The 24,709-nt window shown below is 41.3% G+C and overlaps 1 protein-coding gene across 1 annotated transcript in view; it reads left to right on the top strand.

Annotated features, from left to right (window-relative positions):
• LOC122808165 (alpha-2-macroglobulin-P-like) overlaps positions 1 to 24,709 on the top strand; it is a 686,630-nt gene that overhangs the window by 554,889 nt on the left and 107,032 nt on the right. The window lies entirely within an intron of this gene.

Raw genomic sequence — 24,709 nt, 5'->3', positions numbered from 1 at the left:
TGGAGTTCATGGACTTTGTTGGATATACTTCTAATATTTAGGCTTAGTAGAAGGAAGTCACTTGGCTTTCTATTGGCTGTAATATGGGAAAAGTTGTGGTTTCTAGTCTGATTATGAGGATTGGGGTTGGAGATGGTAGGGCCAGGGTTGGGGTGGATATCTCCACTTAGGGCTAGTTTTGATATGCATGAGATTATTAGTTTTCTCAGTTTTTGAATGTGTTTGTTTATAAGGGAAACTTTATGATTGTGCTCTGTGGGTAATAGGTATGGTGGGAGGGTTACTATGTTAAGTTGTAGGGATGCTTTACGTTTGAGTAATTTAGTTGGTAGAATATGTGGGGGGTGCATAGGGATGGTTCTTGAGCTGGTGGGAGGGGAGCTGAGTATGGGTGAGACATGGGTGGTGGTGTGAGTAGTAGTACAGTGGTAGTGGATGTAAGATATGCAAGGAGAGTGCATGCAGTGAGCAAAGGAAAGGTATGCTTGTACATGTTAGTTGAGGAGGTGTGATAGAGGGAAGATGGAGGAGGTAGTGTTGGGTTAGCGCTGTGGTTGGCTATTGGAAAGATGGGAGGGGTTTGAGTGCAATAAAGGTGGGACCACTGGGGGCGGGAGGGAATAGGGGGCAGGGTGGGGAGTGAAGCAGGTAGAGACCCTGTTAGGTTCTTGTATGAGGGGCTGGAAACAATCACAAAGCAAAGACAAGTATGTGTTAAGAAACAATCACAATTGACCAAGGACTGCTCTGAAACTGTAAGTCATTTCTTAATTTCTCAGGTGGAAAAACAGGATAACCTTGTATCAGTAGGCTACTTCATAGGTTCATAGGTTCGTACTAGGCTATCTGCCCTAGGGCATTTATAAGCCTAGCCAGAGTGTGTGTGGCTTTCACCACCCCTTAGGATGAGAATACTACGCCCTTTTAGGGTTTAGTTTACTGTGCCTCTGTCTAGTAGTGACACAGAGATGACCCCCGGGGTAAACCTACGATCTCCCATCCACTCGTCAAGATTTCTCTTGAATAGAGTCAGTGAGGGGCTCTGCCTAACATGGATTGGGATTCTGTTCCAGAGTGTAGGGAGCCTCTGGGTTATGAATCTGTCCCTCCAGCACGTCCTATTTATTTCTGTGTTGAGGTTTAAGTCTCTTGCTCTCGTGGCTCTGGTGGATTTGGATTTACTAAGGTGGAGCATGTCCATTAATTACGGATTGGACACGGGCTTGTACATAAGGCACAGATCACATCTGAGTAGGGGGTAAGAGACTGGATAGAGCTGGAGTTTTTCAGTCGGGCAGCATATGACATATGTTTAAGACCCTTTATCCTCTTGGTGAGGAACTTTTGGGGTCTTTCCAACTGCTGCAGGTGACGGGTAAGATACATCCCAAATGGGGCATTGTACTCAATCATTGGCCTGATAAGAGAAGAGTACAGGGCACAATGACCTCTCTTGATCTAGATGTGAATCCCTTTATGATAAGGTGGGCAATATAGAAGGTCTTCCTAACCACTTTGGCAATGTGAGTGTCAAATGAGAGGTTACTGTCAACCTGGGTCCCAAGGTCCCTGATTACCTCTTCCGTGCCAATGGATTACCACCTATGTGGTAATTTGTGGGTACCTTGTTTTTCCCAAAGGGTATGACTATACATTGTTTGGCATTCAGCTTAAGGCCATGGCTCTGGCACCAATTATCCATTTCTATGAGGCCTCTCTGAAGGATGTTTGTCTCCGCTGGAGTATCAATTATGGCCCAATTTGCAGTCATCTGCGAACTTTGTCAGCCACAATCCTCCTATGTTTGCCTGTACCTCGGAAAATAAATGCCGAACAAGAGGGGTCCCAGGACTGAGCCCTGTGGGACACCACTTGTGACTGGCTTAGAGTCTGACATGGCTCCAGCAACTCTGACCCTGTGGGTTCTGTCCTTGAGCCAGTTTGCAACCCATCTTGTGACATATGGGTTTACATTTAAGCTGGTGAGTTTGTCTATGATGCCCGAGTGGGGTATTGTGTCAAAGGCTTTTGCAAGGTCAAGGTAGGCTGTGTGAACTGCCTTACCCTCATCAATGGCCTTAGTGACTGTTTCAAAAAAGTCGATCAAGTTCAAAAGGCAGGATCTGCCTTTGACAAAGCCAAATTGGGTAGGATCCAATGTCTGTAGATCCCCAATGTCTTTGTTTATGAGTTCCATAATGATCCTCTCCATAGCTTTGCAGACCAGGCTCGTCAAGCTTATGGGGCGGTAATTTCCAGGGTCCGTAGAAGCACCGCCTTTGTGAAGTGGTACCACTGTCGCCGTACGCCACCCTTTGGGTACGTATCCTGTAGTAAGGCTAAGATTAAACAGCAGCCTTATGTGTGGGTTTAGTTCCTCTTGGAGTTCATGTAGCACACAGCCCGGGACACCGTCCGGTCCCATTGATGCTGTGTTTTAGCTTTAGAGAGGGCGGCTCTCACCTGGGCAGCTGAGATATTAGGGAGGCTACACTCTGCTGGGATAGTTATTTCTCCTTTTGGGGAGGGAGGAGAAATTTGCACTGAACCTGTCTGCCAGAATGTTGGCAATGTCAGTGGGTTCAGTGTATTTTGTATCATTTTGGACTAACTCTGAGCATATCTGGGAGTTTCCACCCAGGTTTCTAACATAGCTAAAGAAGGCCTTGTGATTGTCTTTTGTGTCTTTTGCGATTTTTCTCTCAAAGTTGGCCTTGGATGATTTTATCAGTGATCGTAGTTTTTTGCTAGTACTGATCAGAGATGCCTTCCCTTTTAGGGATTTTGCTCTGTCATGTAGTAGCTTCCTCCCCCTGTTGTAGAGTTTGTTTATGGCTGGGGTCCACCAGACTGGGCGCCTGCCTTTGGGGGAATGGGTCTTGGTTTTATTTGGGATTGCATGATCCATGCATTCTTGAAGGTGCCCGTAGAAGGCATTTGCAAAGGATTCAGCAGTGTGGGTTGTGGTTTCCACTAGCCCAGGGGCCTTGAAGGATACCATTTCAGTCTTAAGAAGTGTGAAGTTGGCTTTTGAGAAGTTCTTCACTGTGGTCTTTTGTGCAGGGGGTGGGGGCGGGATGTGGATTTCCAGTGAGATTAATTTATGGTCTGATCTTACCAGAGAGGGATATACTTCCGGTGTGGAGCATTTTGTCCCCATGTTTGTGATGATCAGGTCTAGTATATTGTCTCCTCTTGTGGGAATGGTGACCAGTTGTTCCATTGCATTTGAGTTTATGAATTCTAGGAACCTTTGGGCTAGGGTGTTGGGGCTTGAGTAATGTTCCCAGTCTATGTTTGGGTAGTTGAAGTCTCCCAATATAATGGTATTTGGAGAGACATTCATACTCTCTAGTGTCTTCAGGAAGGCTGTGTGGGGTTCCTGAGTTTGAGAGGGTGGTCTGTAACATGCTACAAACTGTAGGGCAGTTTTGCCTATGGTTAGTTGCACCTGGATGGTCTCCGATGCTTCGTGCGTTGCCACTAACCTGGAGGTGTGGGTATCTTTGATGAATATGGATACTCCCCCTCCTTTTGTAGTTCGGTCCAAGTTTTGGGGCTGGAAAGCATGATATGAGGTAAAACCTGATAGTGCTGGGGTGCTCTCAGGAGCCTTGAACCAGGTTTCAGTCACTGCACAGACATCGATGTTCTCCATACTGAGAAGGGCTTCGAGGGCATGCATCTTGAGGTTTAGACTTCTGGCATTTAGCAGCATTACCCTTAGTTTTTTTCCACTTGTGTTTTCTAGGGAGGTAGGTTTGTCCTTTGAGCCTTGCCTAAAAAAGGCACTATGGGGGTGGCAAGAGCCTTGGCCAATATCCGGAAGCCCAGGGGTGACAGGTGCAAGCCGTCCCTTGCGAAGCAGCGCGGCTTGTCAAGCATGTCATCCCAAGCAGACAGACATTGGATCCCCTTAGAATGACACCAGTAATTAAGCCAATTGTTAAAACTGATCATTTTGTCTTTGTACTGTGGCATCATTCTTGGTGAGGGTAAGATGCTGCTCAGGGTCAGGGTCATACCGGCCTGGGCTACATAATCAGAGAGCTCCTCTATGTCTCTTTTCATGCAGTCCAGGGAGGTACGTCTCAGGTCATTCACACCGGCATGTACAATGACTGAGTCATATTTGTACTTGCTGTGGAGTGACCTGAGTGCTTGTGTTATGTGGCGGATTCTAGCTCCCGACAGGCAGCTTACTGTGACCCTTTCCTTGTTCAGTCTGGTGAGTGGTACGTCAGTGTGTCTGACTATGGAGTCACCTATTACAAGTGTGTCTGGCATGTTGTTTGGCCTTAAGGGCTGTGACTGTTTAGCACACTGACTATGTGAACTATGTGTTGCATGTGCTATGTCTTGAGATGGCGGTTGCTTGGGTGTCTGCTTTGGAGGCCTCTGTTGTTTTGGTAGATTTTTAATCAGCGCCTCCGAGTATGTTTTTGTGTGTTTATGTGTTTGGTTTGCAATTGTGATAGTTCTATGTGAGACTGGGTTTGTGGTGTGCGTGGTTACCTTCTCCTCCTGACTGGTCTTGCCAGTACTGAATTGAGGGAGCTCAGCCTCCAGTTTGGCTATATAGTTGCATCTCTCACATATATTTGTATTTTTTGGGAGGAGGAGAGGGTTGTCTGTGTACATGAGGCAATTGTAACATTGCCTCAAGATTCCCAGATTCACCAGCTGAACAGGAGAGGACACTAGCAACTGACCCTTCGACATGCTAGAAATAGTGAAAAAGATTGCTGTGTAACTGAGTCAGAAAGGACCTATAGGGAAATGGGTACTCAAGGGAATTTAGGTGAATGAAGTACTTTCTTTTGTTTAAGAGTGCTTTACTTGTATAAATAAATGCTTTAGGAGGAAGTGCTGAGCTTTTCAGATAGAGTATAGGCTGTATAGATTGCAAGTAGAACAGTTCTAAGGGAAAAATTGAAGAGCAGACTTTACGGAGCCAGAAATAGTTTAAACTTGATTAACCGGCGCTGCCCTATGCTGCTCTATGAGCAACTTCGCGCTAATTTGCGCTAAAACGTGCTAAAGCGCGCAAAAGCGGCCTTTATAGCAGGGGGTTGAAAAGAGCCAGGAATTGACCCAAAATGGCCAATAAACTACAAGTTTCTGGGCTGGAACCAATCCTCTAGGGACAAATAGATTGCTCAGTGCTCCCCACTCCCACTGGTGAAACAAAGAAGCTTCCTCTTATCCAAATAAGGGTATGGATAGCACAGGAACCAAGACAAAGCCCAGAGATCAGCAAAATCTGAAGACTGGACTATTCTAGTTCAGAAAAGCGGGAAAACAAGGATATTTTTTTGTTTTTTTTTTTTTCACAGAGAAGGGAGAAAAGATGCAGTAACAAACAGTAAATGCTATAAAACGGCTAGCACTTTAGTGCGTGAGCCTAACAATTAAATTTAACAAAAATAACTTTTAAAGTGCTAACAGTATAAATTCAACACAAGAACAGTAAAAACAATATGCAGAGCTGTTTTTTAAGCGAAATGCAGTCGAGATGCAGTACTTTAAGCGAAAGCCAGAAAAATACTTATAAATCCAGGAAAGTCACTCTTTCACTCTCTGCTGCTTGTAGAACTCTGCAGGACACCACGAGGAGCTGTGCTGAGTCTGTTACAAGTAAAAAAGCGCGCAAAAGCGGGCTTTATAGCAGGGGGTTGAAAAGAGCCAGGAATTGACCCAAAATGGCCAATAAACTACAAGTTTCTGGGCTGGAACCAATCTTCTAGGGTCAAATAGGTTGCTCAGTGCTCCCCACTCCCACTGGTGAAACAAAGAAGCTTCCTCTTATCCAAATAAGGGTATGGATAGCACAGGAACCAAGACAAAGCCCAGAGATCAGCAAAATCTGAAGACTGGACTATTCTAGTTCAGAAAAGCGGGAAAACAAGGATATTTTTTTGTTTTTTTTCTTTTTTTTCACAGAGAAGGGAGAAAAGATGCAGTAACAAACAGTAAATGCTATAAAACGGCTAGCGCACTTTAGTGTGTTAGCCTAACAATTAAATTTAACAAAAATAACTTTTTAAAGTGCTAACAGTATAAATTCAACACAAGAACAGTAAAAACAATATGCAGAGCTGTTTTTTAAGCGAAATGCAGTCGAGATGCAGTACTTTAAGCGAAAGCCAGAAAAAATACTTATAAATCCAGGAAAGTCACTCTTTCACTCTCTGCTGCTTGTAGAACTCTGCAGGACACCACGAGGAGCTGTGCTGAGTCTGTTACAAGTAAAAAAGCGTGCAAAAGCAGGCTTTATAGCAGGGGGTTGAAAAGAGCCAGGAATTGACCCAAAATGGCCAATAAACTACAAGTTTCTGGGCTGGAACCAATCCTCTAGGGACAAATAGGTTGCTCAGTGCTCCCCACTCCCACTGGTGAAACAAAGAAGCTTCCTCTTATCCAAATAAGGGTATGGATAGCACAGGAACCAAGACAAAGCCCAGATCTCAGCAAAATCTGAAGACTGGACTATTCTAGTTCAGAAAAGCGGGAAAACAAGGATATTTTTTTTGTTTTTTGTGTCATAGTTTAAATTAACAAACACACAGTATTGATCAGTTATGGATACTATTTGCTAACAGAAGGGAATAAGAGAAAGTGGAAGGTGTGTGTATAAATAAATATTATAAATATTATAAATAAAAATTATAAATAAATAAATGCAGTTTAGTTTTGTTAATAAAATGCAGCTAGAGACCAGCAATATTCAATCAAGCAAATAAATAAATGCAATACAGTTTTGTTAACAAAATGCAGACAGAGATCAGCAATATTCACTGACCTTAATGATATTACTCCTTCCCCATATTTGAAGCATGCTTACACATTACTTGCTGCTCTTTAACTTCACAGAACCTGACACATTTCTTTTGGCAGTTTTAAACTTAGAAGCAGATGATTCAATTTAAAATATTGTGTCATCAACTAATTATTGTTCCATTATGGCATACTTGAAATTACTTTGCATTATCCATTTTCATATGTTACTAGGCAAAGCTTTTTAAACATATCCGCTGTTAACATTTTTCACTTTGCTCTTGATATCAGACTCTTACCACATCTTTAGAATAAGTCTTAAATCATGCATTTGCACTGTTACCCATTTGTCAGTATTAAAAACTGATTTATTAAATTTTATTTGCATACTTCAAAGGTAATTTCAGTCCTGGCCAAACATTATTTGTTCAGTTGTTATAATCCATATAACCAGCTCTCTTTGTGTGTGTGTGTGTGTGTGTGTGTGTGTGTGTGTGTGTGTGTGTGTGTGTGTGTGTGTGTGTGTGTGTGTGTGTATATACATATATGTAAATATATATTTTTTTTCTGTACCTCTTATTTCAGCTGGGATGACAGGATTTTGCCCTGTCTTATCAGTTCATGTTTCCTCTGCTGCCATAATATTCAAAAGTATCCAGGTGTGATTCCAGGTCATCCTCCTTGGTTGGTTCCTTTATAGCAAGTACTTAACTTTTTAATAAACTTGTCTTCAGTCTTGCAGCCTGTACCCAGCTTTTTTGGAATCATTGGATTTACATAATTTACTCGGTGTTGGTGTTTTTTGGTATTCTAGAATTTTTGCTTTAGTTCTTTATAACAGGCACAGTCTTGTGGTTGGCAGCTTCATGCATCTGCACAGCTACTTATTACTGTAGGTGCAACAACCTTTGATCAGTCCCCAGCCATGAGTTCACATATCTTTTTAGTAGGTTCTATATGGCCATGGTCACCCAGAAATCACTATGGGAACAGCAGTAAAAATGTTTCAATAACAGTGCTACAGGATATCGATAGCCAAGCTATGACTTGCTTTGGCAGCAGAGGGACTGTAAAGATCTGCAAATAACAAGTCAATAGCCAACTGCCTACATTTTCCACCAGTGTAAATCAAAAGCACATTACAGACTCCAGTTTAGTTAATAAAAAAGTTTATTGTACAAGTCTAAAAGGAAAACTAAAAAAAATAGTCCATCAGCTTTTAAACTAAACAAAACTGTGCCTTTAAGATTTTTTTCTGTATATAAATATCTAAAGTCCACACAGATTTTTTTTTTTTTTACCAGTGGGTTGCACTCAACCAAATGTCAAATCCAGGCAGTAGCTTTGCTGAGGCTTCAACTCTAGCTGTATTATCTAACTGATAACTCTAGGTATATTCCATGTGTTAGCTCCAACTGAGATATCATACTCCACACATCCAGGGTATTCTGGTAGGTTCCTGCTTGCTTTTCCTGAATCTTCACATGTGGAATAAACTTCCTGATTCTAGCTCTTTTGTCTACTTCCTCTTATACCCCAGCAATTAGCAATCAGTGTCCTATTGCTTATTAAGGGTCTGTATTAGAACACCAAACTTTCAAAATTTTGAGTGTTCATAGGTTCATAGGTTCATAGGTACATACTAGGCTATCTGCCCTAGGGCATTTATAAGCCTAGCCAGAGTATGTTTGGCTTTCGCCACCCATTTTAAATTAATTTTGCTATGCCCTTTTTCGAGGTTAGTATACTGTGCCTCTGTCTAACAGTGACACAGAAGTGATACCCGGGGTAAACCTATGATCTCCCATCCACTCATCAAGATTCCTCTTGAAGAGAGTCAATGAGGGACTCTGCCTAACCTGGACTGGGATTTTATTCCAGAGTGAAGGGAGCCTCTGGGTTATGAATCTGTCCCTCCAGCATGTCCTATTTATTTCAGTGCTGAGGTTCAAGTCTCTCGAGCGTGTAGCTCGATGGGATTTGGATTTTTTGAGGTGCAGCATGTCCCTTAATTCCGGGTTGGACATGGCCTTATACGTCAGGCACAGGTCACCTCTGAGCAGGCGGTATGCCACTGAGTAGAGCTGGAGTTTCTTTAACCGGGCAGCATATGGCATCTGTTTGAGCCCTTTGATCCTCTTGGTCTAATATCCAACCCTATTAATCGAAAATTTAAAACATCGAACATACAGAACAGCGACTTTTTTCCTAGGGAAAAAATTTGCTGTTCCAAAACACATATACACAACACAAGCACACCAAACAAACAGCAATCCACACACATACACCTAAACTCTTACACCTAACCCTACACTAAACTATACATACACCACTAACCTTAACCCAAACCCTAACCCTAAGGTCCGTAACTATCGCACAGTCACCTCACCCACGCCCTAACCCTAACTCACCTACCCCGCCCTAACCCTCGTGTCCACACAATCGCACACTTACCTGACACGTGCCCTAACCCTAACTCACCTAACCCGCCCTAACCCTCACATCCACACAATCGCACACTTACCTGAACCCGACCTGTAACTTTCCACCACAGTGCTGAAAATACCGAAGCAACAGAAATGGACAACCAAATTCTTTCCCTAGGAAAACAATTTGGTTTTCTGTTTCTTCGATATTTTCAGCGTTCACTAAAAATGGGTCAGTATTAGAACACTCGACATTTTGAAAGTTTGGTGTTCTAATATAGACCCTTTATTAATACATAAACGTTTCTGACTAACACTGTGGAAAGTTCCCATTCCCAAGGTACATTTAAGGACATCTTTACCCTTTTCAAACTCAATTTATTATCATATATATTTATATGTCTGTATGTGTTGCACAAATATGTTATACATGTAGCTGCATTTATAATATATACACATACATACAGAAGTTTCCACGATCCGGGGTGGTGGTGCTGCGGTAGCGTTGTCGCCTCACAGTCAGACGCTGTCCGGTTTGATTCTCAGCTAGACCCTCTTCTGCGTGGAGACATGCGTGAATGGGTGTACCTTCGTTGAAGGTTGTGCATCAGGGCTGGTAACTCGGCACGTAAAAATCAACTACCAATCATTAGTAGACCGGAGTTCCGCTGTGGCGACCCCTAACCAGGAAAAGCTGAAAGACTCAACAACATACAGAAATTTCCAGCAATCTACAGAGAAACAGAAAACAAAGTCAGTTACACTAACCAAAGATATACATTTAAAAATGCACTGCATTAATTCAAATGCATAGTAAAATATTAATAAAGAACATATAACGTACCTTAGAAACCCAGTTAAATCAAGGCAGCACACATACAAGGTGCCACCCACCAAACTGATTCCCCTTCTGAACACATTTAAGACTATGTCACCTTAAAAACAGTATACATGTATGTAAAGCTCTGTACTTCTGATATTTAAGTGTACTCTTCTAGAGTATGCATGTCTGTAAAGCACTGTGCTGCTGATATTTAGATGTGCTCTTCTACAGTATACATGTCTGTAAATCACTGTACATCTGATATTTAGGTGTACTTTTCTGCAGCATACATGTCTGTAAAGCAGTGTACTTCTGATATTTAGGTGTAGTTTCCTACAGTATACCTGTCTATAAAGCACTGTTCTGCTGATAATTCATGTGTACTCTTCTACAGTGTACGTCTGTAAAGCACTGTACTAATGATATTTAGGTGTACTCTTCTATAGTACACATGTTTATAAAGCACTGTACTTCTGATATTTAGGTGTACTCTCCTAAAGTATACCTGTCTGTAAAGCACTGTTCTTCTGATAATTTTTGTGCACTATTCTACAGTATACATGCCTGTAAAGCACTGTACTTCTGATATCTAGGTGTACTGGTCTACAGTACACATGTCTATAAAGCACTGTACTTCTAATATTTAGGTGTTTTCTTCCATGGTGTACATGTCTGTAAAGCACTGTGCTTCTGATATTTAGATGTACTCTTCCACAGTATACATGTCTGTAAAACACTGTACTTCTGATATCTAGGTGTACTCTTCTACAGTATACATGTCTGTAAATCAGGGTACTTCTAATATTTAGGTGTACTCTTCTACAGTATACATGTCTGTAAATTACTGTACTTCTGATATTTAGGTGTACTCTTCTACAGTATGCATGTCTATAAAACACTGTACTTCTGATATTTAGGTGTACTCTTCTACAGTATACATCTGTAAAGCACTGTACTTCTGAATGTAGGTGTGCTCTTCTACAGTATACATGTCTGTAAAGCCCTGCACTTCGGATATTTAGGTGTAGTCTTCTACAGCATGCATGTCTGTAAAGCTCTGTACTTCTGATATTTAAGTGTACCCTTCTACAGTGTACATGTCTTTAAAGCACTGTACTTCTGATATTTAGGTGTACCCTTCTACAGTATACATGTCTGTAAAGCACTGTACTTCTGATATTTAGGTGTACTCTTCTATAGTATGCATGTCTATAAATCACTGTACTTCTGATATTTAGTTGTACTCTTCTACAGTATACATCTGTAAAGCACTGTACTTCTGAACGTAGGTGTGCTCTTCTACAGTATTCATGTTTGTAAAGCGCTGTACTTCTGATATTTAGGTGTATCCTTCTACAGTATACGTCTGTAAAGCACTGTATTTCTGATGTTTAGGTGTACTCTTCTACAGTATACATGTCTGTAAAGCACTGTACTTCTGATATTTAGGTGTACTCTTCTACAGTATACATGTCTGTAAAGCTCTGTACTTCTGATATTTAGGTGTACCCTTCTGCAGTATACATCTGTAAAGCACTGTATTTCTGATGTTTAGGTGTACTCTTCTACAGTATACATGTCTGTAAAGCACTGTACTTCTGATATTTAGGTGTACTCTTCTACACTATACATGTCTGTAAAGCTCTGTACTTCTGATATTTAGGTGTACTCTTCTACAGTACGCATGTCTGTAAAGCACTGTACTTCTGATATTTAGGTGTCTTCTACAGTATACATGTCTTTAAAGCACTGTACTTCTGATATTTAGGTGTACTCTTCTATAGTATACATGTCTGTAAAGCACTGTACTTCTGATATTTAGGTCTACTCTTCTATACTCATTCATCTTCCAAGACTCATTTGATGAGATGGCAAATTCCTGTTTACCTGCAGGCTGGAGACAGTAACTGGCTGTAAACTCTGAATCACAGTAAATTTAAATATGGCAAACACTTTTGAACAGAACAAGTAGACTAACTCTTTGCTTTGCTTGGTCATCACAAATTATTTTCTCACATTTAAAATAAAAGAAGCAAAGCTCGACAAAATGCAAAGTAAACAAATAAACAAGAACACAATGCAAATAAAATTATAACAAAATACTTAAAACTAAGCAACAAATTCTAGAAGATTAAGGATATTTGCTTAGAAGTGTTTGCATAGGTATTTGTATACCGTGGACAGACCACAAAATTTTTTCCTCAAGTAAATTGCAAATGTTAGAAGAGTGATAAGGAAGCAAATGGTAATATGGAACATATTTTTGGGAGTGTAATGAGTTAGCAGACTTTAAAAATTCCATGCAGACTACTCTGTTAGAAATACTAGGTGAGCAAATTTGGTGTAACTAAGGAAATTTGGAGCTGTAAAGCAGAATCAGAATTGTCTAGACATAGTAAGGCCTTGCTGAGTCTAATTCTAGTGGCTACCAAAAAACAGTTACTAGAAAATGAAAATCAAGATCTAAACCAACTGTACTAGAGGTAGTGAATATAGTAATATAGATAAAAGAACTGGAATCAAGACCTTTAGAAAAGGGTAGCAGCAAATTACATACAAAAAACTGGGAATTATGTGACCAATGCATGCAGAATAATGTTCTGGAGGAGGAATGAGGTTTAAGGGAAGGCAGGAATTGAATTAGCTATGTAAAGATCGGTTGACACTGACCATATAGATTATACATGATATATAATGTTTGTAAATGAAAATATGTCAATATGGTTTGTTTTCATTAATATAAATATATGATTGTCTATGTCATAAGTGGTAATTCAATAAAGTTGTTTCTTGAGAAAAACAAGAAAAAACAAAGCAAAACAAAATAGTTACAATCATTTTTCTTTTGTTTCCTTAGCATAATCAGGAAGAGAAGAATGGTACATCAAGAAATAACTCCGTAAAGCTAAACATATAGGTTCATAGGTAGGTACTAGGCTATTGGCCCTAGGGCCTATATAAGCCTAGCCAAAAATGTACCCTGGCTTTCGCCACCCAAGAAAAGTATTTTCCTGTGCCCCTGTCGAGCAGAGCCACAGAAGTGATCCCTGGAGTGAATTTCCTATTTCCCATCCAATCATCAAGATTTTTCTTGAAGAGTGCTAATGAGGAGCTCTGTTTGACATAGATAGGTAGTCTGTTCCAGAGTATGTGAAGTCTCTGGGACAGGAATCTATCCCTCCAGCATGTTCTGTTTATTGTGGTGAGAAGGTTTAGGTCCCTAGAGCATGTATCCCAGAGGGATTGGGATTTCTTTAAGTGGAGCATGTCCAACAGGTCTGGGTTTGACATAGCTTTGTATGTTAGGCAGAGATCGCCTCTGAGTAGGCGATATGCGACGGAGTAAAGCTGGAGTTTTTTGAGACAGTCTGCATAGGGCATCTGTTTGAGGCCAGTAATTCTCTTTGTGAGGTATTTCTGTGGCCTTTCCAGTTGTTGTAGATGTCTTGTGAGGTACATACCAAAAGGGGCATTGTACTCATGGGTCTAATGAGTGATGAGTAGAGGGGAACAATGACCTCTTTTTTTCTGGATGAGAAACCTTTTGTGATAAGGTGAGCCACGTAGAAGGATTTCCTGACCACTGTGGCAATGTTATTATCAAAGGAGAGACTACTGTCCACCTGTGTTCCAAGGTCTCTTATCACATTTTCGGCGTTAAGTAGACTACCAGCTATGTGGTAGTTCATGGGTACAGAGTTTTTACTAAAGGGGATGACAATACACTTTTTGGCATTGAGCTTTGACACCAGGCATCTGTCTCAGTGAGGCCTTTTTGTAGGAAGTCCACATCGTTAGGAGTTTTGATTATGGCTCCTAGTTTACAGTCATCTGCAAACTTTGTAGCCAAAGACCTTCTGTGTTAGCCTGTACTTCAGAGAAGTAGATACCAAACAGGAGAGGACCCAGGACTGAACCCTGTGGTACTCCACTTGTCACTGGTCTGATGTTGGATTTGGAGTCTGCTACTTGCACAGTGTGAGTTCTGTCCGTGAGCCAGTTGGCAACCCATCTTGTGACATAGGGACTTATACCTAGTTTAGTGAGCTTATCTATAATTCCAGAGTGGGGGATGGTGTTGAAAGCCTTGGCGAGATCTAGATAAGCTGTGTGAAACACCTTACCCTAATCTATGGCTTTGGTGACTGCTTCAAATAAGTCAATAAGGTATAGGAGACATGATCTGCCTTTTACAAATCCGAACTGGGTAGGGTTCAGAGATTGGAGATTACCAATGTCTTTGTTTATGAGTTCCATGATGATACGTTCCATGGCCTTGCAGACTAGGCTTGTCAGGCTAATGGGCCGGTAGTTCCCGGGGTCCATCGTGGCTCCCCCTTTGTGGAGTGGGATAACCTTCACGGTGTGCCATTCAGTGGGCACAAAGCCTGAGGTGAGGCTATGATTGAACATGGTACTTAGGTAGGGTGCCAGTTCATTCTGTAGTTCATGTAGAACGCAGTCTGGGATATTGTCAGGTCCCATGGATGTTGTGTTCTTGGCTTTGGAGAGTGTGTTTTTTACCTGTGCAGCCGTGATTACAAGAACTTTGCATTCTTCTGGTATAGAGATGGGCTCTTTAGGGGGTGAGAGGGGGGTAAAGTTAGCACTGAACCTATCTGCCAGGATGTTGACAATATCAGTTGGTTCTGTATATTTAGTGCCATTGTGCTGTAACTCAGAGCAGATCTGAGTGTTGCCATTGAGATTCTTGACATAGCTATAGAATGCTTTGTGGTTGTCTTTAGAGTCAGTGGCAATTTTGTTTTCATAACTAGCTTTGGAGGATTTTATGAGGGATCTCAGCTTCTTACTGAGGTTGGCCAGGGAGTTCCTCCAGTCATGGGATTTTACTCTTTTTGCAACAGTTTCTTTCTTCTGTTGTAGAGTTTGTTTATGGCAGAGGACCACCAGATTGGCTTTCTTTTTTTGGAGGATAGCATCTTGGTTCTATTAGGGATAGCATGATCCATGCACTCGTGTAAGTGCTTATAAAGTGCATTTGTGTAGGATTCAGCAGTCGTACCTCTATTGTCTGTCTGCATGGGTGTCATGAAGTTTGCCACTTCTGTCTTAAGTGTGAAGTTGGCTTTGGAGAAGTTTTTTACGGTGGTTTCCCTATTTGGGGGTGGGGGTAGGATGTGGATGTCTAGAGGAATTGACCTCTGGTGTGGAACACTGGCTGCCCATGTTGGTAATGACCAGGTCTAGGATATTGCTGCCCCTGGTGGGGGTGTGAACAAGTTGATCCAAGGCGTTGGAATTTATGAATTCCAGAAAACGTTGAGCAAAAGAGTTGGTACATGAGTAGTTTTCCCAGTTAATGGTGAGGTAGCTGAAATCACCCATTATTAGGGTGTTAGTTTGTACCCTAATACTTTCCAGTGTATCAAGAAATGAGGAGTGGGAATCCTGGGGCATGGTGGGGGGGGGGGGTCTGTAGCAAGCTACAATTTGGATTGTGGTCTTGCCCAGAGTTAGTTGCACTTGGATAATCTCAGATGCATTATGCTGTGCAACTACCCTGGAGGTGTGGATATCCTTAATTAATATGGACACACTTCCACCTTTAGTGCTTCTTTCTGGGTTAGGTGGCCGAAAGGTGTGGTATGAATTACAGCCTGGTAATGCAGGGGTGCTCTACATATGTTGTACAGTTATATCAATATGATAATTAATGTTTCACATGATTATTTTGATTAATATAAAATATGTAGTCTTTTTATATGTCATTATTTATAATGTTTGAAATGTCTTACATCCAACAGCTATGTACTTAATAAAATTTATACTTAAATAGTGTAATCTTTGCTACAGCAAACGTTAACACAACATATAAAAGGGACTGTTTTGTCAAAACAAGTAAGTATGCTCAAAAAGGCATGCACAAAAAATGCAATATATAGAACCACGATATAAACAAGCACAAAACTAGAAGCCATTTTCTGAACTCAGTAATGCCCTCTAGGGTAGATATTATAGGAAACTCACTGTCCTTCGAGGGATAAGGAAGCTCTGAGCAGTCTAGTATTTTCTTATAATGCCCATCCTGTTAGGCATTCCTGATTACACATGTGCATTGCATGATAGTATTAAATTCAGTGCATAGACATTTTCTGACATTCCAAGTAAGGAAGGAAATTTTCACTCTTAAAGAAGCAGGTTATTGTATTTAGATAAAACTCTGTCTTACTTCTCAATAAATAAATATTATAATCTACAAAAGAAAAGGAAAAAGAAAAACGAGGACAGTTTTTTTTTGCATTTGACCAATTCCTCTGCAATACAGACATAGCCTTTATGCATTCTAAATGCAAGATATATTTCTTCAACCTAGGAGATAGGTGAAGATATGGTCTTCAGCTTTCTTTTCATCTCTTCATGGTTACACTACCTTGGAGATGGAATATGTAAGCAGGAGAAATGTGTGTCTGCATTTGGACATGCACACTACTAACTTTTCGTTATTGATACATAGACTGGTATAATTTTTATATGTTATAGATCTGGCATTTTATTGTACATTTACCCCCATTTACTTTGGTTGTTTACTTTTGACAGTTTTGAATATGATGTAAAATTGTGGGGTATTATAGTTCAGTGTATGTTAAAATTTGGTATAGTTTGTTTTAGTAAGAAACAGCAGAAGCATTTAAAGTTTTATTCTACAACATGGTTGCCGGAACCATAGAGCCAGGGGGAGGGGGAGCCCCCCACACTTTTACAGCTGCAAGACCTGTCGAGAAAAATTAATGAAGTGGAGTTTTCACGCTAACATGGATTTGTGTGCAGAAGTTAAACTAACTAAACTAGCTGTTCTTGTTCTCTTATTTCACAGGAGTTATGCTGTTGGTGCTGCCAGAGCCAGAGTCATGCCAGTAAGGAGAGTTTTTTTTTTCTTTTATTTGCAGGTGTTATGCTGCTCATGTGTGTGTGTGTGTGTGTGTGTGTGTGTGTGTGTGTGTGTGTGTGTGTGTGTGTGTGTGTGTGTGTGTGTGTGTGTGTGTGTGTGCATGTAAAATGCCCCAGTTAGGTATACCTGGTGGTTAGTGTTACTTAGGCTCAAACAAGAGCCTGAATTCTCCACCCATACCACCACTTGTGATTCAGGGAGTTGAGTCCACAGCTCTCAACTGTCCAGATTTTCACAGAATATTTGGCTCATACTTTTGGTCTGTTCCTCTTAAAATGTGTGGTTTTCTGGCAAATCCATGAGAACTGAATTCACTAAAGAATGATAGCCCTTTAAGTTTCAGTCTTCCTATCTTTCAGGAAACACATGGTAACACATAACACTTTATTTTAGCAACTTTCTAAGATTATACAAGCAATATTTAAAATGTGTCCCTGGTTTTGAGCCTTTGCCCCCCTCCCCCAATACATTTTGGCTTTTTCCAGATTTGTTGTGCTGTGAAGTTGAGAGATTTAGTTGAGTGTCAAGTGGATTTTACAAGGAGCTTGAGAGCTTCAGGGGAAGAGAAGTTTAGTGCTACTTCTGCAAGTCATTTGCATTATTAGTAGCACAACAGGTAGTGTACTTGGTTTTGATACAGAAGTCTGTGGGTTCTACTCCCACAGTATGTAGATGTATTGCTGATACTGTACTCTGTTGTACTTTAAAGAGAGTGGATGTTGCATTCTACGAATATCCTCCTTTGGAGAAGTTTCCTAGTAACTATGTTTCTGTTATCAGTTTGCCATCCATTCCCCATTGAAAAATTACTAGCTTATCATTTTTTTTAATGTAGCATAGACAATTTATTTGTCAAGGGCAACAGGCACTTTATTTGTAGATGAAACAATGAAATATAAAATTGTTTGCTAGCAGCAACCTCTTCATTAGTTTTAGATCCCTTTAATGTGGAATTATTTAGATGACTTACTTCAGCAGAGATTTTGCATATTTAGTGATATTAGTAGATTGTAATGACAGATGTTTGAGTGGCCTTTTATGGTTGAAATTTTCTGAAATGGGTAGTTTTGTCATTATTGGTTCATATATTTTGTTTCATTGCTTACAAGAAGACTGTTCCAAACTAAAAATTTAAAAGACATTCTAACAAGTGGTGCTGTATTATACAAGGAATATAATTTAATACAATCAAGTTAATACAATCGGGAAGGTGAATAAAAGAATGCATACATGTATGCTTGCTCACAGGATGCAGGAGATCAAAATAGGGGAAGAGACCAGTCACCAATGGAGTCTCCCAGGGTTCAGTGCTGAGACTTTTTCTGTTTGGCATATACATCTCAAAAGTGAAAGGAAATACCAAAGGGCTTTGGCCAAATAAATTTGAGATGACTGCAAGCTAGGATCAGTTATTGAATCCGCAAATGACTTAACCATTATGCAGGAAGGTTTGTTCCAAACAATAACTAGTGCCAGAATCAAGAATTGAAACTAACCTCCAAGAAATACATTATCATATCCTTTGGAAAGTCATCTACTCCAGGGAACTGCCAAATTGACAATGCCCCATGAGAATTGACCCAGTTGTTTGGCATTTGGGAACTTGTGTGTACAGTGACCTAACTTTTGACCAATATGTGCCCAGAGACATAAGAAATGCTTTCTATATTGCACAGCTTATAAACAAATTGATTGTGACTAGATCTAGAGATGTTATTGCCCCCCTTTACAAAGCCCTCATTAGGTCAATCATTTTGTATAATGCCCACTTTGGCATGTATCTGTCCAGACCCATGCAACAATTGGAATACCCACAGAGATACCTTACTAAAAGGATACAAGTCCTAAACAATAGGTCTGGCATGGACCACCTCAAAGGCTTATCACTATAGAGGTTCATAGAGGTTCATAGATTAGTACTAGGCTAACTGCCCTTTGCCCATTTTTTCAGCCTTAAGCACTAATCCCATGTGAGATCAAACCCTGCACCTGTGTTAATGTTTAAGTAAACAACTTAACATTATGTTAATCCTACTCAGTATCCTGCAGAGTGCTTGGAGGTGACATGTCTGGCATACAAGGCATCCTTTGACCTAATACAGATGGACCTGCTGAACATCAGCAAGTCAAATGGCATCAGAAATACTTAGTCCAGGTATCTAAACTGAATGTTGTGGACAGATGGATATATATATCACAGAGGCTACCACTGTTACAGAACAGACTATCCATTCAAGTAAAATGAAACTCATCCCTGTCCATATTCAAATGTAACTTGGCTCTAAGGATGGGTAATACAAAATGTACTCCAGGATTGCCCCTCATGCTTAAACCTGTTTAAGCGGTGCATAGTGCAGCATCAGGCAGCACCGCTTAAACAGGTTTAAACTATTACCAGCTCCACAGAGTCTGCTCTTCACTTTTTCCCTTGGAACTGATCTGTATCTCAAAGGAAGCACTCTATTTTCATTCTATAGCCTATCCTTGCACTTAGAAGAAACTTTATAAGCACTAAAACCTATATTATACTCTTTTAAATACTTAACACCCTACTGATCCTCCTAGATCAGTCAAAAGTATTAATCAAATATCCTGACATGTCCAAAAGTCAGTTTCATGTGTACTCTCCAGTCCACCTGGTGAATATGGGAATCTTAAGGCAATGTTACAACTGCCTTATGTACACTGACAACCCTCTCCTCCTCCCAACAAACTCAAATATATGTGAGGCTGAGCTCTCTTTACCCATGACTGACACAGTCAATCAGGAGGAGAAGGTAACCACACACATCACAAATCCAGTCTCACATAGACCTATAGCAACAGCAAAACAAACATATAAACACTCAAAAACATACTCGAAGGCTCTAAATAAAAATCTGCCTAAGCAGCAGAGACCTCCAAAGCAGACACCCAAACAACTGCTACCCCACAACAATACCCACGTATCACATAGTCCACAAAGTCAGTGTGCAACACAGTCACAGCCCTTAAGGCTAAAAAACACACCTAATACACTTGTAATAGGTGACTCTATAGTCAGACACAATGACGTCCCATTCACCAGGCTGAACAAGGAGAAGGTCACTGTAAGCTGTCTGTCGGGTGCCAGGATCCGCCACATAACACACGCACTCAGGTCACTCCAAAGCAAGTACAAATATGACTCAGTCATTGTCCATGCTGGTGTGAATGACCTGAGACGTACCTCCCTGGACTACATGAAAAGAGACATAGAGGAGTGCTCTGATCATGTAGCCCAGGCCGGTAGGACCCTGACCTTGAGTAGCATCTTACCCTCACCAAGAATGCCACAGTATAAAGACAAAAATGATTAATTTTAACAATTGGCTAAAGTATTGGTGTCATTCAAAGGGGATCCAGTGTCTATCTGCCTGGGATGACATGCTCGACAAGCCACGTTGCTTCGCTAGGGACGGCTTGCACCTGTCACCCCTGGGCTTTTGAATACTGGCTAAGGCTCTTGCCATCCCCATAGTGCCTTTTTTAGGCAAGGCTCAAAAGACAAACCCACCTCCATAGACAACACAAGAAAAAAGAAACTAAGGGTAATGCTGCTCAACGCCAGAAGTCTAAACCTCAAGATGCATGCACTCAAGGCTCTCCTCAGTATGGAGAATATCGATATCTGTGCAGTAACAGAAACCTGGTTCAAGGCTCCCGAGAGCACCCCAGCACTACCAGGTTATACCTCATACCATGCTTTTCGGCCCCAAAACTCGGACCGAACCACAAAAGGAGGGGGAGTATCCATATTCATCAAAGATTCCCACACTTCCAGGTTGGTGGCACTACACGAAATATCGGAGACCATCCATGTGCAACTAACAGTGGGCAAAACTGCCTTTCAGTTTATAGCCTGCTACAGACCACCCTCCCAAACTCAGGATCCCCACTCAGCTTTCCTGAGAACACTAGAAAATATGAAGGTCTCTCCAAACACCATTATATTGGGTGACTTCAACTACCCAAACATAGACTGGGAGCACTACTCAAGCCCCAACACCCTCGCCCAATGGTTCCTAGAATTTATAAACTCAAATGCTATGGAAAAACTGGTCACCACTCCCACAAGAGGGGAAAGCATATTGGACCTGATCATCACCAACATGGGGACTCTATGTTCCATACCAGAGGTATACCCCTCATTGGTAAGATCGGACCATAAATTAATCTCACTGGGCATCCATATCCCGTCCCCACTCCCAGCCCAGGAAACCACGGTGAAGAACTTCTCAAAAGCAAACTTCATACTTCTCAAAACCGAGGTGGTATCCTTCAAAGCCCCCAGGCCAGTGGAAAATACGGCCCAAACCACAGAATCCTTTACAAACGCATTCTATGGACACCTTCAGGAATGCATGGATCATGCCATTCCAAATAAAGCCAAGACCTAATCCTCCAAAGGCAGGAGACCTGTCTGGTGGACCCCAGCCATAAATAAGCTATACAACAGAAGGAGGAAGCTACTACAGGATAGAGCAAAATCCCAAAAAGGGAAGGCATCTCTGATCAGTACTAGCAAGAAACTACGATCCCTCATAAAGTCATCTAAGGCTAGCTTCGAAAGAAAAATTGTACAAGACACTAAGGATAATCACAAGGCCTTCTTTAATTATGTCAGGAACCTAGGTGATAACTCCCAGATATGCTCTGAGTTAGTGCAAAATGACAAAAAATACACTGAACCCACAGACATTGCAAACATCCTGGCAGACAGGCTCAGTGCAAACTTCTCCCCCCCTTCCCCCCCAAAAGAGCAAATGTCTATCCCAACAGAGTGTAGCCTCCCTGACATCACAGATGCACAGGTGAGAGCTTCCCTATCCAAAGCAAAAAACACAGCATCAATGGGACCGGATGGTGTCCCGGGCTGCGTCTTACACGAGCTCCAAGAAGAACTGAACCCACACATAAAGTCACTGTTCAATTTCAGCCTTACTACAGGATTTGTACCCAAGGAATGGTGTACAGCAACAGTGGTCCCACTCCACAAAGGTGGTGCCTCAGTGGACCCCGGAAACTATCTCCCTATAAGCCTGACTAGCCTGGTCTGCAAAGCTATGGAGCGGATCATCATGGAACTCATAAACAAAGACATTGGGGACCTCCAGACACTGGATCCTACCCAGTTCGGCTTTGTTAAGGGCAGATCTTGCCTCTTGAACCTGGTCGATTTCTTTGAAACAGTCACCAAGGCTATAGATGAAGGAAAGGTAGTCCACGCAGCCTACCTGGACCTCGCAAAAGCCTTCGACACAATACCCCACTCGGGCATCATAAATAAGCTCACCAGCTTAAATATCAACCCCTATGTCACAAGATGGGTTGCAAACTGGCTCAGGGATAGAACCCACATGGTCAGAATTGCAGGTGCCATGTCAGACTCTAAACCAGTTACAAGTGGCGTCCCACAAGGCTCAGTCCTGGGACCTCTCTTGTTCAGTATATATTTCTCTGAGGTACAGGCTAACACGGGAGGACTATGGCTGACCAAGTTAGCAGATGACTGCAAACTGGGTGCCATAATCGACTCGCCGACTGATACAAGCATCCTCCAAAAGGGTCTCACAGAGATGGATAACTGGTGCCAGAGCCATGGCCTAAAGCTAAATGCCAAAAAGTGCATAGTCATCCCCTTTGGGAAAAACAAAGTGCCCACAAATTACCACATAGGTGGCAATCCACTAAGTACGGAAGAAGTAATTAGGGATTTGGGGACGCATGTAGATAGCAATCTCTCCTTTGACAATCACGTTACCAAAGTGGTTAGAAAGACCTTCTATATAGCCCACCTTACCATGAAAGGGTTCACATCTAGATCAAGAGAGGTCATTGTGCCCTTCTACTCATCACTCATCAGGCCCATAATTGAATACAATGCCCCATTTGGGATGTACCTTACCCGACACCTGCAGCAACTGGAAGGACCCCAAAAGTACCTCACCAAGAGGATCAAGGGACTCAAATAGATGCCCTACACAATTAGGCTAAAGAAACTCCAGCTATACTCAGTTGCTTACCGCCTACTCGGAGGCGATCTGTGCCTGACGTATAAGGCCATGTCCAACCCAGAATTAATGGACATGCTCCACCTCAGAAAATCCAAATCTCTTAGAGCTACATGCTCCAGGGACTTAAACCTCTGCACAGAAATAAATAGGACATGCTGGAGTTTCAGATTCATATCCCAGAGGCTCCCCTCACTCTGGAACAAAATCCCAATCCATGTTAGGCAGAGCCCCTCAATGACCCTCTTCAATAGAAATCTTGACGAGTGGATGGGAGATCGTAGGTTTACCCCTGGGATCTCTTCTGTGTCCCTACTAGACAGAGGCACAGTAAACTAAACTTAAAAGGGCTATCTTCTGTGACCTACTATACAGAGGCACAGTCAACTAATCTAAAAGGGTGGCGTAAGACAAACACACTCTGGCTAGGCTTATAAATACCCTAGGGCAGATAGCCTAGTATCAACCACTATGCCACTAATGGATAGAAGGAGTTCCTAAATGCTGCATAGCTTACATGGGTTTCCTCATATTATCTATAGTATGATCACATTTATTCTCAGTAGGGCTAATATACAATTAACAGCCATAGGATATGTAAGACCAACCAGGAAATGTTAATTCAAGCACCAAAAGGGAAATTGGCTAATCTTAAAATGTCCTCCAAGTGAACCTATGTTGTGGTAATAAATAGTTTTAAAAAATTGTCCTTTTTAGATCACTAAGTGCCCCTCTCACCCCCCCCCCCCCATCTTCAACAGCTTCCGGTGCCTCTGTTCTACAAACCTTTCATTTTACATTCTATCAGTGGCAGCTGGTGACTTCAAATCAAAGGAGGGCTGCAGGAGACCGCTGAATGGGTGAGATCAATGGAAAGGGGTGCAGCCAACTAGAAAGGGGAGGAGCTATGCTCAAAACCACAAAAACTAACTTTAATTAAATACTCTGCCCTGGGTAACAAACCGTCATTATGAGAGTCCAATCAAGACAAAAAAAGTGTAAAAGAATACAAATATTTCAATGCATTGGCTGCATGACAGCTTACTTAATATCTAGATGGAAACAAAAAGTTTGTGAGGCATGAAAAAATAAATTACTTTTTAAATACATTACTGGAATGCCATTCAAAATCAAGTATAAGAAAAACAAGCATCAGTCAACTCAAACCACTTCTCCTTGCACTGCAGTTCTAATTATAATTTATATTCAGTTTTATTAATGTACCAAGTAGCATGCTGAAAGTAGCAATCTCTGTGATGCCCCCACTTGTAAAAATGTTTCTTATCCAAAAAAGACCTGCTGCCTGACAACTATCTACTTGTTTTATGGGGAAAACAAGTAAAAAATGAAAAGCAAACAAGAAACAAGCTCAAGATACATTGCTTAAAGGATTACTGTACAGGTTATGGACCACACATGATTGGCATTCTGTTTAGTTTACGGGTAAAGCCCTCAGAGATGAGTGGAAGTCTCCAACAAGTGTAATGAGCTTCTTAAAATAATGTAATCCTGTCCTTCATCACAAATACTGTCATATGCATTTCAATACCCAAGGCTTATACATTATCTAGTTAAGTATTCTCTGCATGGCAACAACAGAAAGGCTTTCAATGTTGGCAATTCTTTAACAGTATGCTTATTAAAGCTTACTTGCATCTTACGAACTCAGACAAGCTTACCTGATGGTCATTAAAGCATTGCTACTTAAACACAGAGCAACAGGCACTTTGAGTAATAA

Source organism: Protopterus annectens, chromosome 8.part0, assembly GCF_019279795.1.
Source record: "Protopterus annectens isolate FY-2018-M chromosome 8.part0, PAN1.0, whole genome shotgun sequence".
Taxonomy (NCBI): domain Eukaryota; kingdom Metazoa; phylum Chordata; order Ceratodontiformes; family Protopteridae; genus Protopterus; species Protopterus annectens.
The sequence above is the reverse complement of the archived record's forward strand: the minus strand, read 5'-3'. Positions and strand labels throughout refer to the sequence as shown.